The following is a 17,320-nucleotide window of genomic DNA, read 5'->3' as shown; positions in this document are numbered from 1 at the left end:
TATACGGGATGGTTTCCTGGACCAATATGTCGAGGAACCAACTAGAGATCAGGCCATCTTACGCTGGGTATTATGTAATGAGAAAGGATTAATTAGCAATCTTGTTCTGCGAGGCAGAATTCTTCATTAAGATGGAGAGTGAAGTATTTGACTCAGAGACTGGGGTCCTGAATTTAAATAAAGGAAACTACGATGGTATGAGGCGCGAGTTGGGTAGGATGGATTGGGGAATGTTACTCAAAGGGTTGACGGTGGATAGGCAATGGCAAACATTTAAAGATCGCATGGATGAACTACAGAATTTGTTCATCCCTGCTTGGCATGAAAATAAAACAAAAAAGGTGACTCAACCGTGGCTAACAAGGGAAATTAGGGATAGCATAAGATCCAAGGAGAGGACATATAAATTGGCCAGAAAAAGCAGCAAACCTGAGGATTGGGAGCAGTTTAGGATTCAGCAAAAGAGGACAAAGGGATTAATTAAGAGGGGGGAAATAGAGCATGAGTGTAAGCTTGCAGGGAACATAAAAACTGACTGTAAAAGCTTCTATAGATATGTGAAGAGAAAAAGATTGAAGTCAAGCGTAGGTCACTTGCAGTCAGAATCAGGGGAATTTATAATGGGGAACAAAGAAATGGCAGACCAATTAAATACATATTTTGGTTCTGTCTTCACAAAGGAGGACACAAATAACCTCCCAGAGATGTCGGGGAACATAGGGTCTAATGAGAGGGAGGAACTGAATGAAATCAGTATTTGTAGGGAAATGGTGTTCGGGAAATTGACGGGATTGAAGGCCGATAAATCCCCAGGGCCTGATAATCTACATCCTAGGGTACTTAAGGAAGTAGCCCTAGAAATAGTAGATGCATTGCTGGTCATCTTCCAAAATTCTATAGACTCTAGAACAGTCCTCATGGATTGGAGGGTAGCTAATGTTACCCCACTATTCAAAAAAGGTGGCAGAGAGAAAACGGGGAATTATAGACTGACATCGGTAGTGGGGAAAATGCTAGAGTCCACTATAAAAGATGCAATAGCAGAGCACTTGGAAAACAGTGACAGGATCGGACAAAGTCAACATGGATTTACAAAAGGTGCTCGACTAATCTACTGGAATTTTTTGAGGATGTAACTGGTAGAATAGATAAGGAAGAACCAGTGGATGTGGTGTATTTGGACTTTCAGAAGGCTTTCGATAAGGTCCCGCATAAGAGATTAGCGTGTAAAGTTAAAGCACAAGGGATTGGGGGCAAGGTACTGACTTGGATAGAGAACTGGTTGGCAGACAGGAAGCAAAGAGTTGGAATAAACGTTTTTTTTTCCTGAGTGGCAGGCAGTGACTAGTGGGGTACCGTTAGGACGCCAGCTATTCACAATATATATTAATGATCTAGGCGAGGGAACTAGATGTAATATCTCCAAGTTTGCAGGTGACACAAAGCTGTGTGGGTGTGTGTGCTGTGAGGAGAATGCCGAGAAACCCCAGTATGATTTGGACAGGTTGGGTGATTAGGCAGATGCATGGCAGATGCAGTATAATGTGGATAAATGTGAGGTTATCCACTTTGGTGGCAAAAACAGGAAGGCAGATTATTATCTGCATGGCAATAGATTGGGAGAAGGGGAAGTGCAACGAGACCTGGGTGTCCTTGTGCACCAGTTGCTGAAGGTAAGCATGCAGGTGCAGCAGGCGGTTAAGAAGGCAAATGGTATGTTGGCCTTCGTGGCGAGAGGATTCGAGTACAGGAGCAAGGATGTCTTGCTGCAGTTGTACAGGGCCTTGGCGAGACCACACCTTGAGTATTGTGTGCAGATTTGGTCACCTTATCTGAGGAAGGATGTTCTTGCCATGGAGAGAGTGCAGCGAAGATTCACCAGACTGATACCTGGGATGGCAGGAATGACGTATGAGGAGAGATTGGGTCGATTGGGCTTATGCTCGCTGGAGTTTAGAAGAATGAGAGGGGGTCTCATTGAAACTTATAAAATTCTAACAGGACTAGACAGACTAGATGCAGGAAGGATGTTCCCGATGGCAGGGGAGTCCAGAACCAGGGGTCACAGTCTAAGGATAAGGGGTAAGCCATTTACGACTGAGATGAGGAGGAATTTCTTCACCCAGAGAGTGGTGAACCTGTGGAATTCTCTACCACAGAAGGCAGTTGAGGCCAATACATTAAATATATTCAAGAAGGAGTTAGATATATTTCTTAAGGCTAAAGGGATCAAGGGATATGGGGAGAAGGCAGGGACAGGGTACTGAGTTTGGATGATCAGCCATGATCTCATTGAATGGCGGAGCAGGCTCGAGGGGCCGAATGGCCTACTCCTGCTCCTATCTTCTATGTTTCTATCCCATTTTTAACAATTTAACTACCCCCACGCCCCAAATCCACCCTTTTTTGAGGAAAATTCTGGCCTATGATTGTAATCAACCAATAGCAGAAAAATGCTGATCTTTAGGAATATAGGAACCGAGGAACAGGAGTAGGCCATTCAACCCCTTGAGCCTGGGCCGCCATTCCGATCACAGCTGATCTGTACCTCAACTACAGAGACATAAAAACAGATTGTAAACGTTTCTATAGGTATGTAAATAGGAAGAGATTAGTGGGCCCATTAGAGGCAGAGACAGGAGAAATTATAATTGGCAATAAGGAAATGGCAGAGATATTAAACAAATACTCTACCTGTCTTCACAGTGGAGGACACAAAAAACATTCCGGAAATAATGGGGAACTAAGGGTCTAGAGAGCATGAGGAACTTAAAGAAATCAGTATAAGTAAAGGCATAGTACTGGAGAAATTAATGGGACTAAGTGGCGACAAATCCCCATGACCCGACGACCTGCATCCTAGGGTTTTAAAAGAGGTAGCTGCAGAGATAGTGGATGCACTGGAATTAATCTCCCAGAATTCCCTAGATTCTAGAACAGTCTCCAAGGATTGGAAGGTAGCAAACATAACCCCGCTATTTAAGAAAGGAGGAAGAGGAAAAAACAGGGAACTATAGGCCAGTTAGCCTGACATCAGTAGTAGGCAAAATGCTAGAATCTATTATTAGGGACGTGGTAACAGGGGACTTAGAAAATCGTAACCTGATTAGGCAGAGTCAACATGGCTTTATGAAAGGGAAATCGTGTTTGATAAATCTGTTAGTTTTTCAAAGATGTAACAATAGGAAGGATAAGGGGGAACCAGTGGATGTAGCGTATTTAGATTTTCAAAAAGCATTCTATAAGGTGCCACACAAGAGGTTAGTACACAGTTAGGACTCATGGTATTGGGGGTAATATATTTGCATAGATTGAGGATTGGTTAACGGACAGAAAACAGAGAGTATGAATAAACAAGAAATTTTCAGGTTGGCAGGCTGTAACTAGCGGGGTACCACAAGGATCAGTGCTTGGGCCTCAGCTATTTGCAATTTATATTAATAACTTAGATGAAGGGACTGAGTGTAATGTATCCAAGTTTGCTGATGATACAAAGTTAGGTGGGAAAGTAAGCTGTGAGGAGGATGCAAAGAGGCTGCAGAGAGATGTAGACAGGTTGACTGAGTGGGCAAGAACATGGCAAATGGAATACAATGTGGGGAAGTGTGAAGTTATCTAATTTGGTAGGAAAAACAAAAAAGCAGAATATTTTCTGAATGGAGAGAGACTGGGAAATGTTTGCACTCAGAGGGACCTGGATGTCCTTGTACATGAATCACAGAAAGTTAACATGCAGGTACAGCAAGCAATTAGGAAAGCAAATGGTATGTTAGCTTTTCTTACAAAGGGATTAGAGTATAAGAGTAAATAAGTCTTACTACAATTATACAGGGCATTGGTGAGGCCACAACTGGAGTACAGTGTACAATTCTGGTCTCCTTACCCAAGGAAAGACATAGAGGGAGTGCAGCGAAGGTTCACTAGACTGGTTCCTGGGATGAGGGGATTGCCCTATGAGGAGAGATTGAGTAGACTAGGCCTACATTCCTTAGAGTTTAGAAGAATGAGAGGTGATCTAATTGAAACATATAAAATTCTTAAGGGGCTTGACAGGGTTAATGCTGGAAAAGTGTTTCCCCTGGCTGGGGAATCTAGAACACGGGGTCACAGGTTCAGAATAAGGCGTCAGCCATTTAGGACAGAGATGGAGAAATTTCTTCACTCAAAGGGTTGTGAATCTTTGGAATTCTCTACCCCAGAGAGCTGTGGATGCTCAGTCATTGAGTATATCAAGACAGAGGTCAATACATTTTGGGGAACAAAGGGAATTAAGGGATATGGGGATAGTGCAGGAAGGTGGAGTTGAGGTAGAAGATCAGCCATGATCTTGATGAATGGCAGAGCAGGCTCGAAGGTCCAAATGGCCGACTCCAGCTCCTATTTCTTATGTTCCCTACACTGAACTCCATTTGCCATAATTTTGCCCACTCACTTAGTCTACCTATATGCCTTTGCAATTTCCTGCTTCCATCCACACAACTTACTGTGCCTCCCAACTTTAGTGCCATTTGTAAACTTGGATATATAACTCACTGTTCCTTCATCCAAGACATTGATAAATATAGTGAAAAGCTGAGGCCCCAGTACAGATCCCCGTGGAACACCACTTGTCACAGACAAATTATAAAACATAATTATGATGACAAAGTAAGAGTATTGAGTGAATAAAACCATATCGTTTCTATTCTACGATACCTCAGAAATGTAAACTGAAAGACAGGACTATTTTTGTGGGAAAATGCTGCTAGCAATGAATAGTTTGAAGAAATTTGGTGTATGTGTAGCCTGGAGCTATTGTACATTCCACAACTGAACAGTACATCTCAGTCACAATCTAGACTGCCGCACTCTGTCAGATATAAAAACAATCAACAGGACTGAGCCCACGGTCTCGCCAAGCATGACTTCTTGTATCACACTTTCTCTTCTTTAACTCACAAACACAATCAAGGTCAACATTCTGTATAAGGTTTCATTAAAAATAAGCTGCGCTGCACCATTAATTTTAAAAAAAGCCTGGAACAACATGAGTGATAATGAGGCAAGAAAATCTGGCATCAGCAGAACAGATTGCGAGAGAAGCTCGCACAATACTGCACGCTTCAGGGTTTCACAACTGATACCTATCAGAAAGAGACGGTGGGAAGGAATTCCTTTGCACTGTACGTTCCTGGCCCAGCTCCAGTACTCTATTGATTGGATCATTTATAGTGAGAGGGTACAGTACGTGACACTATGCACCAAATTAAGTTGGAAGACAATAACTAATTTATTTTCATCAGACCAGAGAATTATTTTCTCACCTGTTGCACCTCCCACTGAACCTTATCCTACACCTCACTGAAACATCATCACTCAAACATAGAACCTTTCAAACCCACACAACAAGCCACAGGCAGAGGCGTTTATTAAAAATAGCAACTCAATCATTTCCTTTTTGGAATTTTGGGCATGCCACACACTTTTTTTGCATTCCTAGCCAAGCTTTTCCCTTCCTGAAAAAAGACACTGAACAGCAGACTATGGTAGTAAGGTTATCTCCACAAATACTTGGCCAGGTAAGTCATAACTAAGAAGATCCTAATTTACTCACAAGGCTGAACACAGCCAGGCCGACGCCCGAGCACACTGCATAGTCAGAAGTACAACCCAAGTATTCATCGGGGTTCCCAGCTGCCTTCTCAAGTGGGAGCAGAGCAGGGTGCCCTGGCCAACATTTCTCCCTCAAACACCAAGAACACAAACTGGTCACTCAGCATTGGTTTTTGCAGGACTGTACTAATGCAGAATGGCCATCGTATTGGCCACATGACAACAGTCTCTGCACTTCAAAGTAATTCACTGTGTGAGGCACTGAGACTTTGAGATGATTAGATACTGTGTAAATGCAATTTGGAGATAGATTTCAGGGCATTACAGCCCCTTAAACAGTAACAAGTCAAGGATGAGACAGGGCTGTTGAATCCCTTCCCACTGGTACATTAACTCTCCCATCATGGCATGCACAGTAATTGTATTCTGAATAACCCCAATGTTTTTGCCTGGTAAATTATTCCAAGCATTTATCAATCTTTTGAGTTATGATGCTTTTCCTGATAAGACGTTATAAATTTACTTGTCACTTTTTTATTTATATTTTCTGGTGCTACTTTGAACTAATAATCTGGGTTTACCTTGCATCATTTACTATTTTCTAAACATCAATGAGGTGCCCTTTCTTTAACTTCCTTCAGAGACGGTAAAGCTGAAACATTTTCATCCTTCTCCATAACTCATTTACACTTGTGGTTACTCTTTTCTGCACCCTTTTTATTAGTTCCTGGGATGTGGGTGTCGCTGGTAGGGCTAGCATTTATTGCCCATCCCTAATTGCCCTTGGGAAGGTGGTGGTGAGCTGCCTTCTTGAACCGCTGCAGTCCATATGGTGAATGTACTGCCACAGTGCTGTTCAGGAGTGAGTTCCAGGATTTCGACCCAGCGACGATGAAGGAACGGCGATTTATTTCCAAGTCAGGATGGTGTGTGACTTGGAGGGGAACGTGAATGTGATTGTGTTCCCATGCGCCTGCTGCCCTTGTCGGCGGAAGAGGTCGCAGGTTTGGGAGGTGCTGTCGAAGAAGGCTTGGCAAGTTGCTGCAGTGCATTTTGTAGATGGTACACACTGCAGCCACAGTACGCCAGTGGTGGAGGGAGTGAATGTTTAAGTTGCTGGATGGGGTACCAATCAAGCGGGCTGCTTTGTCCTGGATGGTGTCGAGCTTCTTGAGTGTTGTTGGAGCTGCACTCATCCAGGCAAGTGGAGAGTATTCCATCACACTCCTTACTTGTGCCTTGTAGATGGTGGAAAGGCTTTGGGGAGTCAGGTGAGTCACTTGCCGCAGAATACCCAGCCTCTGACCTGCTCTTGTGGGCACAGTATTTATGTGGCTCATCCAGTTAAGTTTCTCGTCAATGGTGACCCCCAGGATGTTCATGGTAGGGAATTCGACGATGGTAATGCCGTTGAATATCACAGGGAGTTGGCTAGACTCTCGCTTGTTGATGGTCATTGCCTGGCACGAATGTTACTTCCCACTTATCAGCTCGAATGTTTTCCAGGTCTTGTTGCATGTGGGCATGGACTGCTTCATTATCTGAGGAGTTGAGAATGGAACTGAACACTGTGCAGTCATCAGCGAACATCCCCATTTCTGACCTTATGTTGGAGCGAAGGTCATTGATGAAGCAGCTGAAGGTGGTTGGGCCTAGGACACTGCTCTGAGGAACTCCTGCAGCAATGTCCTGGGGCTGAGATGATTGGCCTCCAACAACCACAACCATCTTCCTTTGTGCTAGGTATGACTCCAGCCAGTGGAGAGTATTCCTCCTGATTCCCATTGATTTCAATTTTACTAGGGCTCCTTGATGCCACACTCGGTCAAATGCTGCCTTGATGTCAAGGGCGGTCACTCTCACCTCGCCTCTGGAATTCAGCTCTTTTGTCCATGTTTGGACCAAGGCTGTAATGCGGTCTGGAGCCGAGTGGTGCTGGTGGAACCCAAACTGAGCATTGATGAGGTTATTGGTAAGTGCCGCTTAATAGCACTGTCGATGACACCTTCCATCACTTTACTGATAATTGAGAGTAGACTGGTGGGACGGTAATTGGCCGAATTGGATTTGTCCTACTTTTTGTGGATTGGACATACCTGGGCAATTTTCCACTTTGTTGGGTAATGTTGTAGCTGTACTTTTTTTTTATTCACGGGATATGGGTGCCGCTGGCAAGGTTAGCATTTATTGCCCATCCCACAGCACCTCATAGATGCCCAGTTTTGAGCTGCTAGATCTGATCTGAATCTATCCCATTCAGCACAGTGGTAGTGCCACATGATACGATGGAGGGTGTCCTCAGTGTGAAGATGGAACTTCGTCTCCACAAGGACTGTGTGGCGGTCACGCCCACCAATGCTGTCATGGACAGATGCATCTGCAACAGGTAGATTGTATTTTCCATAGCATGCTGATCAAAGCTGAACTCAGTATTCTAAGTGTGGTCATTCGTAATATTATCTGAATATTAAAAGTAATGGATCAATTAAACGGTACAATTTTAAAGGGGTGCAGGAACAGAGAATATGTGCAGAAATCTTTGAATATGGTAGGACAAGTTGAGAAGTCGGTTAAAAAAAGCAGATGGGATCCATGCCTTTATAAATAGAGGCATAGAGTACAAAAGCAAGGAAGTTATTCCAAACAAAGAACTATCCAGCCTAATCCCATGTCCCAATGTGGTTAGGGTTCCTGCCTCTACCACCATTTCAGGCAGTGAGTTCCAGAACCCCACAATGTGTATTCCCTTTCCTTGTTAGCCCTCCCCAAATGCATTACTTCACACTTCTCCGGATTGAATTCCATTTGCCACTGTTCTGCCCACCTGACCAATGTATTGATATCTTCCTCTAGTCTACATCTTCCTTCTTCAGTATCAACCACACAGCCGATTTTAGTATAATCTGCAAACTTCTTAATCATACCCCCGATATTCAAGTCTAGATCATTGATATATACAGGAAACTCTTTTTTATCCGGCATCGATGGGACCGGCATGTTGCCGGTTTATCAAAATTTCCGGATGACGGAGAGGGTTATCTACCGAGGCTATTTTTAACAAAGAAAAATTAAAAAATCAAGAAATGTGCAGTATACAGTAATTGGGTACTCACCTACAGAATGTTGTGTTAAATGGATGGTGGAAGATGCTTGATTAAGTACAGTACTGCCAGTTGAGGGTAATCCATAACTCTTTAATTACTTAATAGTAAAACAAAACTTATAAACGACTGTACAGTACAGTATAAAGTACTGTGGTTGACTGTACACTTATTCCAAGTCAACTGGTTCATCAGGAATATCCATGCCAGCTGGGTCATCAGGATCATGCACTTCAACAGATTCTTCAGGCACTTCCACTGCTCCAACTCTTTTGGAAGCTTTCCTAAACATGTCCCAGATGTCTGCTTGTTTAGTGGACTCGTGCCTTTTTTGTAGAAAGGTGGAATGCAGAATATGGAGGTGCATAACGTCTTGGGTAGAATAGCAAGGATGCCTTTCAGCAAATTTGAGGAATGAAGCAAAATCTTCTGCCGCTTTAGCCCAAGAAATCATCTTCTTTTCAGAAATCTCATCCTCTTCACTTTCCATCTCACTTTCCTTTTCTTTCTTTGGATTCAAAACATTCTCCATTATTTCATCATCACTTAGCATTTGCACAACAGCAACTTCTCTATCTGCATCAACCCACTGCTCAATATCACTTTCACTGAGGTGACGTAGAGGGTTTGCTGGGCCTACATTTTTCACCATGCCAGCCATTTCCATTATTGTACTCCTCTTGGGACGAACATTGAACCCATGAAATACCTCCTCTGAAGAAGAACCTTCAGCAAACATTACAGAAAGCCACAATTTGCGCCAGGCTTGTCTCAAAGTGTGTCCTTTCACCAAGTTCCAGGAACATGCAGCATTAAAGATGGTGTAGGAATGGCTAGATTCCTAACTAAAGGACTGAGGTTGAGTCAGTCTATCAAACAAACGATGTTTAATACTAATCAACAGAGTTTAACACGAAAACACAGGAGAACTACATAACAGGTCTGTACTCATTGCTGGCTCCACGAGGACTGGCTAGGGCAGCTCCCCAGCCTGACGTCATCACATTTTCCCGCCGCTGGAGGATCACGTGATCAACGGGATGACGTCATCGCGTCTCATTCTTAAAGGGACCGCGCTATGTACATGCAATGATATGAACAAAGATACAGATTCATTCTGTAGCTAATAATTTGTTAAAGATAATTATGTACATTAGATCAGAGTTCCCCTGGTGGCTCCGCCACAATGGCATCTTTAAGATTGTATTCCTTCCGAAATGCGTGAATATTGTCATCTTGGCTTATCAGTGTACGTAGGAAGTCTTTCTTGTAATGACACTTGAGATTTCGGATAATGCCCTGGTCCATGGGTTGTATGAGAGAAGTTACATTTGGTGGCAAATAAATGGTGAAAATATTTCCCGAAACCAAATCGGATTCATCCGGATGGGCTCTACAATTATCAAGCAATGAAATGCACTTGATATCTTCAGGTTTCCCTATTCTACGGAAATGTTCCCTCATAGATGGAACCAATTCGAAAAGATTTCCTTATCTATCCAAGCATTTCTTTGAGCTTTGTACTCAACAGGTAAGTGCCTCACATTTTTAAATGCACAGGGATTTATATACTTCCCAATGACAATAAGTTTAACCCGGTGTGATCCAGCAGCGTTCGCACATGTTAGCACGGTTACACGATCTTTATTTTTCTTGTAGCCTGAAGCATTAGCCTCACATAGAAACATAGAAGATAGGAGCAGGAGTAGGCCATTCGGCCCCTCGAGCCTGCTCCGCCATTCAATGCGATCATGGCTGATCATCCAAATTCAATACCCTGTCCCTGCTTTCTCCCCATACCCCTTCATCCCTTTAGCTTTAAGAAATATATCCAACTCCTTCTTGAATATATTTAATGAATTGGCCTCTACTGCCTTCTGTGGTAGAGAATTCCACAGGTTCACCACTCTCTGAGTGAAGAAATTCCTCATTTCTGTCCTAAATGGCTTACCCCTTATCCTTAGACTGTGACCCCTGGTTCTGGACTCCCCGACCATCGGGAACATCCTTCCTGCATCTAGTCTGTCCAGTCCTGTCAGAATTTTATAAGTTTCAACGAGATCCCTTCTCATTCTTCTAAACTCCAGCGAGTATAAGCCCAATCGACCCAATCTCTCCTCATACGTCATTCCTGCCATCCCATGCATCAGCCTGGTGAATCTTCGCTGAACTCCTTCCATGGCAAGAACATCCTTCCTCAGATAAGGCGACCAAAACTGCACACAATACTCAAGATGTGGTCTCACCAAGGCCCTGTACAACTGCAGCAAGACATCCTTGTTCCTGTACTCAAACCCTCTTGCTACAAAGGCCAACATACCATTTGCCTTCTTAACCGCCTGTTGCACCTGCAGCGACTGGTGCACAAGGACACCCAGGTCTCGTTGCACTTCCCCTTCTCCCAATCTACTGCCATTCAGATAATAATCTGCCTTCCTGTTTTTGCCACCAAAGTGGATAACCTCACATTTATCCACGTTATATTGCATCTGCCATGCTTCTGCCCAATCACCCAACCTGTCCAAATCATCCTGGAGTTTCTCGGCATCCTCCTCACAGCACACACGCCCACCCAACTTTGTGCCGTCTGCAAACTTGGAGATATTACATCTAGTTCCCTTGTCTATATCATTAATATATATTGTGAATAGCTGGAGTCCAAGGACCAATCCCTGCGGTACCCCACTAGTCACTGCCTGCCACTTGGAAAAAGACCCGTTTATTCCAACTCTTTGCTTTCTGTCTGCCAACCAGTTCTCTATCCAAGTCAATACCTTGCCCCCAATCCCATGTGCCTTAACTTTACACGCTAATCTCTTATGCGGGACCTTATCAAAAGCCTTCTGAAAGTCCAAATACACCACATCCACTGGTTCTCCCTTATCTATTTTACCAGTTACATCCTCAAAAAATTCCAGTGGATTAGTCAAGCACGATTTACCTTTTGTAAATCCATGTTGACTTTGTCCGATCCTGTCACTGTTTTCCAAGTGCTCTGCAATTACATACTTTATAATGGACTCTAGCATTTTCCCCATTACCGATGTCAGGCTTACCGGTCTGTAATTCCACGTTTTCTCTCTACCACCTTTTTTGAATAGTGGGGTAATATTAGCTACCCTCCAATCCATGGGAACTGTTCCAGATTCCATCGAATGTTGGAAGATGATCAGCAATGCATCTACTATTTCTAGGGCCACTTCCTTAAGTACCCTAGGATGTAGATTATCAGGCCCTGGGGATTTATCGGCCTTCAATCCCGTCAATTTCCCTAACACCGTATTCCCTACAAATACTGATTTCTTTCAGTTCCTCCCTTTCATTAGACCCTATGTTCCCCGACATCTCTGGGAGGTTATTTGTGTCCTCCTTTGTGAAGACAGAACCAAAATATGTATTTAATTGGTCTGCCATTTCTTTGTTCCCCATTATAAATTCCCCTGATTCTGACTGCAAGGGACCTATGCTTGACTTCACCAATCTTTTTCTCTTCACATATCTATAATAAAAGCTTTTACAGTCAGTTTTTATGTTCCCTGCAAGCTTACTCTCATAATCTGTTTTCCTTCTTAATTAATCCCTTTGTCCTCCTTTGCTGAATCCTAAACTGCTCCCAATCCTCAGGTTTACTGCTTTTTCTGGCCAATTTATATGTCCTCGCCTTGGATCTTATGCTGTCCCTAATTTCCCTTGTTAGCCACGATTGAGTCACCTTTTTTGTTTTATTTTTATGCCAAACTGGGATGAACAAATTCTGTAGTTCATCCATGCGGTCTTTGAATGTTTGCCATTGCCTATCCACCATCGACCCTTTGAGTGACTGATGCGCTATCAAGTGAAGTGAAAAAACCTGGTGACCCCCGGGTGGCAGAGGTCATTGTGGAGGGTCTTCAGTCTATCGACCTGCGCGTTGGCGCATGTACCACGTGATAGGGCATCTGGGGGCTCATTGAGTTTCCCGGGCCGGTACAAGATATCGTAATTGTAGGTGGAGAGTTTGATTCTCCACCTCAAGATCTTGTCATTCTTGATTTTGCCCCTCTGCTTATTATTAAACATAAAAGCTACTGAACGCTGGTCAGTGAGCAGGGTAAATCGTTTTCCGGCCAGGTAATGCCTCCAATGTCGCACAGCTTCCACAATGGCCTGGGCCTCCTTTTCGACAGAGGAGTGTCGAATCTCGGGGCCCTGGAGGGTCCTTGAGAAAAAGGCCACGGGTCTCCCCGCCTGGTTAAGGGTTGCAGCTAGGGCAAAGTCGGGTGCGTCGCTCTCCACTTGGAAAGGGATGGACTCATCCACTGCGTGCATTGTGGCCTTCGCAATATCTCCTTTTATGAGAGTGAAGGCCGCACAGGCCTCTGCTGTCAGGGGGAAGGAGGTGGACTTGATGAGGGGTCTGGCTTTGTCCGCATAGTTGGGCACCCACTGAGCATAGTACGAGAAAAACCCTAGGCATCTCTTCAGTGCTTTTTGGCAGTGGGGGAGGGGGAGCTCCATAAGGGGGCGCATCCTGTCGGGGTCGGGGCCGATGACTCCGTTCTCCACTACACAGCCAAGAATGGCAAGGCGCTTGGTACGACACATACATTTGTCCTTGTTGTATGTTAGGTTCAGCCGCTGGGCCGTACGGAGGAATTTCTCTAGATTAACATCATGGTCCTGCTGGTCGCGGCCGCAGATGGTGACGTTGTCTAGATAGGGGAAAGTGGCCTGGAGCGCGTTCTGGTCAACCATCCGGTCCATCTCCCGTTGGAAGACTGAAACCCCGTTGGTGACGCCGAAGGGAACTCTGAGGAAGTGGTAGAGACGACCGTCAGCTTCAAAAGCTGTGTACTGGCGGTCCTCAGCCCTGATGGGGAGCTGGTGGTATGCCGACTTCAGATCAATCGTCGAGAACACCCGGTATTATGCTATCTGATTGACCATGTCAGATATGCGGGGGAGTGGGTATGCATCTAGCTGGGTGTAGCGATTGATCTGTAGTCAATAACTAGGCGCTGTTTTTCGCCAGTCTTCACTACCACCACTTGTGCTCACCATGGGCTGCTGCTACTTTCAATAATCCCTTCCTTCAGGAGTCTTGCTACCTCAGATTTAATGAAGCTCCTATCCCCGGCACTGTAACGCCTGCTTTTGGTAGCGATGGGCTTACAGTCGCGGGTGAGGTTAGCGAACAAGGAGGGGGGGGGGGACTTTAAGGGTGGAGAGGCTGCAAATGGTGCGCGGCGGGCGATTTAAAAGCTGCTGGCTGCAGACTGTGAGTGGGGGAAGGGGTCCGTCGTACGCTAATGTGACACTCTTAAGGTGGCACTGAAAATCCAACCCCAGTAGAACGGCAGCGCAAAGATGGGGCAGGACCAGGAGTTTAAAATTTTTGTATTCTGTGCCCCTTACTGAAAGGGTCACTACACAGTAGCCACCGACGTCCGCTGACTGGGCTTTGGAAGCCAAAGAGATCCGATGTCGCGTCGGCAGGACCGGGAGAGAGTAACTGCGCACCGTGTCGGGGTGGATAAAGCTTTCCGTGCTCCCGCTGTCAAAAAGGCAGGTAGTGGCGCGGCCGTTTACCGTAATGTCCATCATGGACCTGGACAGTTGATGAGGGAGAGATTGGTCCAGCGTCACGGAGGCCAGCGTATGGTCGAGCGAGTCGATGTGGTCGTCAGATGAGGCGGTGGTTGAGTCCGGGTCCCCCGTGGTTGAAGTTGGAGACGTCCGAGATGGCGGACAAAATGGCGGCGCCCATGGTCCCGATCCCCACGTGGCTGGGGGAGCCCAAGATGGCGGACAAGATGGCTGCCCCCTCGGTTCGCACGCGGCGCTGCTGGCGTTAGCGGTTTTACCTTTGCAGGCGCTGACATAATGTCCTTTCTTCCCGCAGCCGGAGCAGGTAGCGTTTCTCGCCGGGCAGCGTGCTCTGGGGTGTTTTGCCTGGCCACAAAAATAACATTTCTGTGCCTTGGACATCGCAGCAGCAGTTGAAGGTGGCGGTCCCATGACCCAAGGTTGTGGCGTCCACGTTGCGGAGCGGTTAGGGGAGAAGGCGTCCATATTCCTGTGGGCCACGTCGAGCGAGAGCGCGAGGGACACTGCCTTTCTCAGGTCCATTTCTCCCTTTTCCAACAGTCTCTGCCGGGAGTGGTCGGACCTTAGACCCGCAATGAAAGCATCTCGGATCAGTCCCTCCGTGTGTGCTGCGGCTGGTACTTCTTTGCAATCGCAGTCTCGGCCGAGTATCCGTAGTGCCCGTAGGAAGGCCTCCACCGATTCCCCGGGCTGCTGTCTGCGGGATCTTAAGAGGTGCCTGGCATAGACCGTATTTACCGGACGTGCGTATTGCCCTTTTAGCAGATCGATAGCCGCCGCGTAGGTCGTCGCGTCCTGGATTATTGTATAAACTTGGTGGCTCACCTTTGAGGCCAGGATTTCCAACTTGTTTTCGTCCAGGGTCACAGTTGAGGCTTGCAGGTAGGCCTCGAAGCAACGCAGCCAATGCGCGAATTTGGTAGCTGAACCCGCTTCTTGGGGGTCTAGGTCCAGGCATGTTGGTCTGAGGGCTCGCAGCAGCTCCTGCTGCTCAGCGTTTGGTGCAGCAGCCTGCTGTTCAGCGTTTGGTGCAGCAGCCTGCTGTTCAGCGTTTGTCGACATTTTGTTTTTGCTAATAAAATTGATGCGCTATCAATTACTCATAAAAGACGGAGAGTTAGGAGAGTAACTAAAGGCTTTTATTAGCAAAGAACAGAGCATGCCTCTCGTGGTTGACTGGGTTCCAAGAAGGCAGGGAGCTGCAGGTCAATCACCTTTATACCTGGGCCTGTGGGTGGAGCCAGCCGAGACATGTTGAGGCATGCATAGGTACAACAGTGTGCAGCAACAACAGCAACAGTGAATAACAATAACAGTGGTTTACCACAGTGACATTCCCCAATCAATCTTACCCAACTCGCGCCTCAGACCATCGTAGTTTCCTTTATTTAAATTCAGGACCCTAGTCTCTGAGTCAACTACTTCATTCTCCATCTTAATGAAGAATTCTATCATATTATATCACTAACCCCAGCAAGCGTTGATTCTGGCAAAAACCTCCAAAATAAGCCAGTTTCATCGGCATTGTATAGCTGTGCTGGCGACAAATCATGTTGCTGCACAATCCGATTGACAGAATCGCAGTATCCTTCTGCGGCATCGTGATCAGCTGATTTCTTCTCCCTGGCAATATCGAGTCGTCATATCCCGTGCCGTACCTTGAAGCACGTTAGCCATCCCTTGGAGAAAGCACACTTGTCAGCGAGCTCCATCTTTACGTAGAAATCCTTCGCTTTTTCGATTAGCATGGGTCCGGAAATCGGAACACCCTCTGAACGCTTAAGAGAAAACCACTCAAAGCGCGGTATCCAGCTCTTCAAGCTTAGGCTTATGAAGCGTACGCCATTTCTCTACACCCTTAGATGTCTCCGAGCTTGAATAAAACTTGAGCAGCTTATCCTTCTGCGATTTGATGTTGTAGATTGTTGACGAACCAATTTTGAATTCATTCATAATGTTGATACACTTCTCTCCCCTTTCTAGTCGTTGGCATATGTCGATTTTCTGTTTTAAAGTTAACACCAATCTCTTCCTTTTGCTTGGACCAACTTTTGGGATTTCTATAATACAATGCAATGACTACCGGCAGCGTGGGAGACACATAGTACCCCTGTAAAATGGCGGCTCAGAAGAGACTACCAGCAGCGCGGGAGAGTCAGACTCCTGTTACAGGGGTTTTGAGGTGCTCCGACTCCCGACAGCACCAAGAAGCCGAGTAGTGGCAGTTTGGAGAACTACCCCCACTGACTAACTCGGCACCGCGGGAGACTCGGACTCGGCAATAGTGCCGGTTATTGAGGAGTTTGCTGGTTAATAGAGAATTCCGGATATTTAGGTGCCGTTTAAACGAGAGTTTCCTGTACCACAAAAAGCAAGGGACCTAGTACTGAGCCCTGCGGAACCCCACTGGAAACAGCCTTCCAGTCACAAAAACACCCATCAACCATTACCCTCTGCTTCCTGCCTCTGAGCCAGTTTTGAATCCAACTTGACACTCTGCCCTGGATCCCATGGGCTTCTAACTTTGTGACTTTCTTTTAACAAATCCGTGCGGACTATCCTTGATTAATCCGTGTCTAGCTAAATGAAGATTTATCCTGTCCTTCAGAATTCTTTCCAATAATTTTCCCATCACTGAGGTTAGGCTGACTGGCCTGTAATTACTCGGTCAATCCTTTTCTCCCTTTTTGAACAAGGGTATCACGTTAGCAGTCCTCCAGTCCTCTGGCACCACACCTGAAGCCAGAGAGGATTGGAAAATGATGGTCAGGGCCTCCCGTTCTAGCCTATCCAAACCCGTCATAATTCTGTACACCTCTATCAAATCACCCCTCAACCTCCTTTGCTTCAATGAAAACAAATCCAGCTTCTCCAACCTGTCCTTGTAGCGAAGATCCCCCATCCCCCTGGAACCATTCTGATAAATCACCTCTGCACCGTCTCAAGTGCCTTCACATCCATCCTAAAGCATAACTTCTCTACTTTTGTACTCAATACCTCTATGTATGAAGCCCAAGATCCCATATGCTTTAACTACTCTC

This window comes from Somniosus microcephalus, chromosome 6 (assembly GCF_052327205.1).
Source record: "Somniosus microcephalus isolate GS21.2 chromosome 6, FLI_Smic_1.0, whole genome shotgun sequence".
Lineage (NCBI taxonomy): Eukaryota > Metazoa > Chordata > Chondrichthyes > Squaliformes > Somniosidae > Somniosus > Somniosus microcephalus.
The sequence above is the reverse complement of the archived record's forward strand: the minus strand, read 5'-3'. Positions refer to the sequence as shown.